Source organism: Petaurus breviceps, unplaced genomic scaffold (genome assembly GCF_028583685.1).
Source record: "Petaurus breviceps papuanus isolate PSGF00001 unplaced genomic scaffold, PetGlider_PUasm1.0 373, whole genome shotgun sequence".
NCBI lineage: Eukaryota > Metazoa > Chordata > Mammalia > Diprotodontia > Petauridae > Petaurus > Petaurus breviceps.
The window spans coordinates 402,518-409,635 of record NW_027186299.1 but is presented as its reverse complement, the minus strand read 5'-3'; positions in this window follow the sequence as shown (position 1 = coordinate 409,635).

Sequence of the window (7,118 nt, the reverse complement as noted above, 5' to 3'; positions counted from 1 at the left end):
TTGACCCAAAGATCTGGGGTCACAGATCCCAAGGTATGTGACCAACAACTTTTGGGTGAGGAGCAGTAAAGCAAGAAAAGAAGTGGGTGGGTCAGTGATGAAATGAGAGTGAGGGGTGACAGATGGCCAGCCTGAGGGCTGCATTAGCATGCATGGAATGGTACAAGTCCTTGAGGAGGCCCTCTCTCCATTAGGTAGAGTTCTCCGTGGAGGGAGGACATGGACAAGGAAAGCTGTTTGGAGCCCTCGTGGACCCCCTGGGAGTGTGCCCACTGATGAGATCTTGGATGCATCCGTGCACGAAAGTAATGACAATCACAACAGCAGCTTACCTTCACGTCCAGCTTTTAATGCCAATCCATTTGCATTTCTTAATTGAATTAAGAACCAGCATTTCTTAAGTGTGTATTCTGTGCCACGTACTGTGCTGAGCACTGGAGTTGTAAAAACAAAAATGAAACAGCTCCTGTCCTCAAGGAACTCGCCTCTATTGGAGGGAAATGGCATATATGCAAAAGGCATACAGTCACTTGAAGTAACTCCAAGAGGGAGATGTGTCTTTTTTATGGCAGAGTGAAGAAGTCACACTTGAGCACAGTCTAGAAGGAAGTCCAAGAGTCTACGTGGTGGAGATGATGGGAGATGGAGTGACTTCAGGAACAGCGGAGTGTAAGGGGATCCAAAGCGAGTTTGGTGAGATGGGTTGGAGTCCTACTGCACAGGACATCAATGCCAGCCAGAGGGCTTTGCATTCTATCTCAAAGGGAGCAGTCACTGAGGCTTTAGGAAGGAAGAGGGGAGGGCGATGGCCAGATCATGCTTTAGGGACAAGATTTGGCAACTGTGTGGACACTGGTTGGAGAGAGAAGCAAATGGGCTCAGGGACCATTGAGGAGGTCAGCACAAAGTCCAGGTGAGAAGTTACAGGGGCATTAAGGAGGGGAGAAAGGGGACCAGTGGAAAGGTAGAATTGACAAGACCCAGCCAGCGATTGAATATGTAGACAGTGACACCTAGAAGGGCTGGAAGGCTGCTCACCTGGGTGACTGGAATCATTTCAATAGAAACAGGGAGCTCAAACAACAGTGAACCAAACAACATGTGAGTGGTGAGATGGAAAGATTTTTGGAAACTGGAACCAAAAGACATATATTTGAATGTCTTACTGTCTAGGTGGCCTTGGCCAAATCATTTCCATTTCCTCACTTGTAAAATGGGACTAGCTGGTCACTGAGGGATTCTCCAATGCTTAATCTATGATCCTCATATTCTGAGCTAATGGAAACTGGAGGCATTTGAAATCATTTGAAATAATGGCAAGCACTCAGGACTGACCGACCTGTCCTGTGATCCCTGTGAGGCACCGAGCAAAAGTGTTATTGTTCTCACTTTCAGAGGAGAAAACTGAGGAGTTGAGCAAGATGGAGCACCTCTTCTGGTCTCACCCAGTTAGAGAAGGCCAGAGCTCCTGACTCCAAGGGCATCAGGACCGTGGCCAACCTCACCTCCCTCTACTCTCCAACAGCACCGCTGAAGTGTCCATGTGGCCTTAGTGCTAGCCAGCCAGCCGCTGCACTGATGAAATATTTAAGGGGAGGCAAGTCTGTGATTAAATATTGATGCCCTTGCCAGAGAGCAATGAAATATTTAAGCCCTGGTGAGTCCGCAGTGCTAGTCCGAGCTCAGCGATGCTGAGATCAGCCAGATTGCAGGATGGAGGTAAATGGGGAGAGGGATGTTCAAGGCCCCAGCCATTAATGGCGAGATCCTAGAGGGTCCAGGAGACCCTAAGGGAAGAGCCAGGCAAGGTCAGGGAATGCTCTTCATATCAGACCCAATTCAGAAAAGAACAGAGAGGCCAATGAGGCTCAACCACAGCTTAATCAGAGAGCTCTCCACCATCAATCTGACAAGGAGCTGTCCAGCCTCTGCTTAGAGACCAACAAGGTGGGGGAGCCTTCTCCTCTACCCACAGTAGCAATGGGCAGTCCAGTCTCTGCAGGAGGACCCACTTCCTGACATGCAGCTTTTGAAGCTGTGGTGCAGCTGGATTCCCATCCCTGGCTCCTGATTCTGCCCCAGAAGTTCTGCACATTTCCCCTTGCTACCTTGTGGCAGCCCTTCTAAGACAGCTCTATGAGTGATTAAGGCTTCTTTTCTCTGGGTTAACCATCCCCAGACCACAAGTCTCCAGAATATCCATTTAGATCTAGAAGGAACCTCAGATGTCATCACTTTGGTGCATCCCTTCCCATTTTCCAGCTAAAAAGCTGAAGACAAGGGAGGTAAAGTGATTTGCTCATGATCACATAGCTAGCAAGAAGAGATTTGAACCCAAATTGCCCAGCTGTGGATGCAATTCCTTCTAAGGGTCCCATCCTTCCAGGGCCAGCTTGAAGAAACTTTTCCCTGATCTGTTCCCCAACATAGGACTTAGCAACAGGGAAGCAAAGACTGAATCTGGACCATAACAATAGCCTTCTGGGGGATGGAGGGTGTCCCTCCTTTCCCCAAGGTTTTCCCTACTGCTGGTCCTTCTCCACTCCATGCCAGTTCAATTATTCTAAAGTGCCCACATGACCATGTCACCCTTCTGCTCAGTGATCTCCTGTGGCTGCCTGAACTTCCAGGATCAATTATAAATTATTTGGTTGGCCTGTTCCCAGTCTAGTCTGCTTATGTCCATTCCCCTCCATACTCTCCATTATACAGCATCACTGGCCTCTGATATTCTTCACAAGGCTCCATTCTCAGCTTCTGCGGGTCTGCACTGGTTGTCTCCCATGCCTACAATGCTCTCCCTCCTCGTCTCTTCTTGACTTCTTTCGAGATTGAGTTTCAATCTCAGTTCCCTCAGGGGGTCACTCTTGTAGCTAAGTAGCAGTGGGTTGGAAGTCAGGAAGACAGTTCTGAGTTCAAATGTAACCTCAGACACTTATCAGCTCTGTGACCTTAAGTAAATCACTTCACTGCTCTAAGCTTCAGCCTGCAACATGTTGGGGGTTAGGGAGAATGAAGAAGGTGGTTTCTTAGGCTCCTCCCTCTAGACCCTGAAATGTGGAGATTCTATTATCTGCCAACACAGAGGTACAGAAAGGGGCTCTGGGAATTCAGAAAAGGGAGCGATCCTAGGGAACAGCACTGGATCCATTTATCAAGGAGGTGGGCTGTTATTCCCTGAAGGACTTGGCAGTGCTGGGGATATGTGCACGGCTCTTTGTTCAGTTGACAGTGAAAACTGGGAAATGAATCATTTTGGTTCCAAGGCAAACATTTATTCTTGATGGAGAATCATGCACAGGCAACGTGATATGGTCCTAAGGCTCATCAAGGGAGAATTTCACAAATCACAGTCACCTTGGAATGGAGAAACCGAATCCTTGAAAGTGTTTGTCCTCTGTCTTCTCACTCCAGCACAGGCCCTCCTTGGCACTTTGTGGGCTGCTGGCTCATGGAGTTAAACAGCAATGAATCTTAGAGGTGATCTAGAACAGAGCTCTCATTTTACAAATGAGGAAACTGAGGACCAGAGAGAGAAAAGGAGCTGTCTAAGTACCCTCAGGTGACAAAACCAGAATGAGTCCATGCCCTCTGATTCCATCCAGACGGCTCAATCTAGTATAACCTTCTGAGGCTTCATGGCCCTTCAGAGCTTCCGCATACGTCTTTCTGCCTTCATTCTTTGCATATCCCATCCATCCTTGGCCTGTGGTCCAAACTCATCTTCCTAAAGAAGAGTCCTGTTCATTTCTCTCCTCTATTCAACAATCATCAGGGGTCTCCTGCTGCTTGTAGATCAAAGCTCCCCCCTCTATGTCTGGCACAATCAGGTATTACTTTGTGTTCCTGGTATTATCTCATATTGAACTCCTGGACAGAGTATGGGAAGACCTTGGTTATAATCCCACTTCAGATGTTCACTAGCTGGACAAAGCTTATAAGCTCTATGAGCCTCAGTTTCCTCATCTGTAAAATAAAAATGATGATAATCATAAAGGTAAGAATAACTAATGTTTATTTATATTGGGGTAGCTGGATGGGTGCAATGTATGCAGCACCATGCCTGGAGTCAGGAAAACCCGCGTTCAAATCTGACTTCAGATACTCACTAGCTGTGTGACCCTGTGCAAGTCACTTCACCCTATTGGCCTCAGTTTCCTCAACTTTGAAATGGGCTAGAGAAGGAAATGACAAACCAGTCCAGTATGTCTGCGAAGAAAATGCCCAGTGGGGTCATGAAGACTAGGGCACAACTGAAATGACAACAACAGCAAAAATGAACTAGAGAGGGGAATAGCAAATCACTTCAGTATCTTTGCAAAAAAAGAAAATAACCAAATGGGGTCACAAAGGTCAGATACAACTGGAAAATGACTCAGAGAGCTCATATGATACTGTGTGGTTTGTGAGGCACTGTGTGTGTGTGATCTCATCTACAACAATCTTGGGAGATGTGATTATTATCCTCAGTTTACAACTAAGGGAACTAAGACTGAGGGAGTTAAGTCCCTTGCCAAGTCTCCATAGCTGGCAAATGTCTGAGGTAGGATTTGAACTCAAGTCTTCCTGCATCTGCACCCTCACCATCTTTTCCCCATGTCACGCTGCCTCCCTCTAATAAAATCGGACCTGTAGTACTGACCTCCAGGGAAAGTCACATAATGTATAACTATTGCTGTGATTATTTTATGATAATTGTATTGTTCTAGTCATAATATTTAGTAGTGTTCATATGGAAAATCTTCTGAGATAAGCCACTCTCTTGCTGTTATCCTTTTAGGGTCACTCTTCTGTATGCTTTTACACAGGAGGACAAAATTCCTGAATTTTTTAGCTGAAAGAGGGCTCAGGATGTCAGTTCATGGTCAGTGGTCACAGAGGCATCTTCAATGCAGCTCCAGTTACAGGCAGGACAATGAGGATACATACCTCATCGTGTTCCCATAGGATTTTGATGTTTCCACCAAGTCTCTATAGTTTGAAAGCATTTCTTTCCATATTACCTGGAGATTATGGATATTTGAAATAGATACATCTGTTAAAACAGATTTTTTTTTTGCTCTTATCAATCAATTTTATGTCTACATAAGCCTAGACAACAGTCCACTCTGTGACAATGGTCTAGTTCAAGTACGGATTATTGGATGAGTTGCCCAATATGTTTTGAAGTTATTACCATAGAGACTTGTCATCTGTCAGTCCATGAAAGATAACCAGCCGTGGATATCCATTCCTAGCCACCAGATCATGTCTTGATAGGTACTAAAGGTCTTTGATGGGCACTAAACATTTACAACCTTCAGGGCTGTGTTGCACTGTCTCTACTGTTTCTTTGTAACAATCTGCAGTGACCATTAAGTCTGGACTATTTGCAGTTAATCCTTCTATGACTTCTGGTGGTGATGACTTGGTTTTGAGATTTTTATCATAAACCTTCCACTTCCATGAACAAGTCTACATGTCTGAGCTATTTGTTTAATGTGTGTTTGTTGACACATTGTCAGCTGAATTCATGTGAATGTGGCCAGTGGAGGACCTTTTGATTCTACTCCTAGGACCTTGGCATGTCATAGACTTCATCTGAAGGCAAACAATGCTCAGCTGCACTCAGCCACCCCAGTGGGATGGACCTATTGTCATCTCTAACTTTTCCTCAGTGAAATGACGTCCCCTTTTTTTTCCAAAAAGTCTTTTTTTCAGCTTCTTTTACTGTTTATGTATTACTGTTGCTATTACTATACATTCCATCCCTACTGTACTATTCTCTGCCCTGTAACATGCCCTATGCTTTCCCCTCATGGTGACTTCACTGATCCCTATGCCTAGAGGCTGCTCTCTGATCCTTCTCCTATTGAATTTCTACCAATCCTCTAAAGCCCAATTCAAATGTCCTTCTCCTCCAGGAAACCTTTCCTTCTCCTTTGACTACACACATTGATTTATTAGCTCCTTAATTATGTGATTATGCATTATTATACTTCTAATTCTAATACCTTGCTTTATAATTATTGGTAATCATAGTTTACTTCCTGAGAGCAGGGAATATGACATTGATCTTTGCTTCTCCCTCAGCACTCAGCCAAGTGCCTCACACATTGTAGACACCAAATTAATGTCATTGCAATGGAAGATCTCAGAGTTCTTTTAGCCCAATCCTTCCATTTTATAGAAGAAGAAACCGAAGTTGTGAGAGGGAAAATTACTTGCCCTAGGTCATATAGCTAGTTTGTGTGGAGTCTGAATTTGAATCCAGGTCTCCTGATCCCCAGCCCAACACACTTTCCACTGACTCATGCTCAGCAGCACACATAATCTAAAGAGTATTAATGATGGGCATACCTTCCAACATCAACTTGGTTTTTATTGCGAGCAGCACCATGGACAGATGCACTGGACATATTTTGGGCACGTTCTCATTAACATTCAAATTCAGCTTCTCTACAAGCTGAAAATTGTCTTTTAACTCTTTCAATGTGTGGAGAAAACTTGTTTGAAAGACATCAAGGAAAATCTCATCAGCCAGGAGAGCACAGACTTCTGAGCTCTCCAGTGATGCTGGGAGTGAATGACCACTTGTCAGGAATATTTTATTCTAAAGGAGCTTCTTGGTCAGGCACAATTTGGACTAGGTAACTAACTCCTCAGGTTCCTTCAAGCTCTGGCATTCTGTTCTTCTCTGGGACAAGCCCTGTATTTGGCATTCAGGATTCCCAGGTCTGGGCATTTCCAGTTCTGCCATTTTAGGTTCTAAGGTCCTTTCCAGCTCTGACATTCTGTGCTCTACACTCTGAGCTGCCTTATAGCTCTGACATTCTATGATCTAAGGCCCTCCTAGTTTTAACATCTTCTATTCTATGTCCTAAAGACCCTCACAGGTCTGACATCCTACATTCTATGTTCTAAGTTCCCTCCCAGCTCTGACATTTTACATTCTAAGTTCCTTCTCAGTTTTGGCATTGTGTTTCCTGAGTTCAAAGTTCCATCCTAGCTCTGAAATTCTGTGTTACAAGGAGTCTGCCAGCTATTGCATTCTAGTTCCTACATTCTAAGACTTTTCCAGTTTGGATGACTCATATTTCAGTAATCTTGTGATTTGTTCATCTTTGTCTTCAATCCTA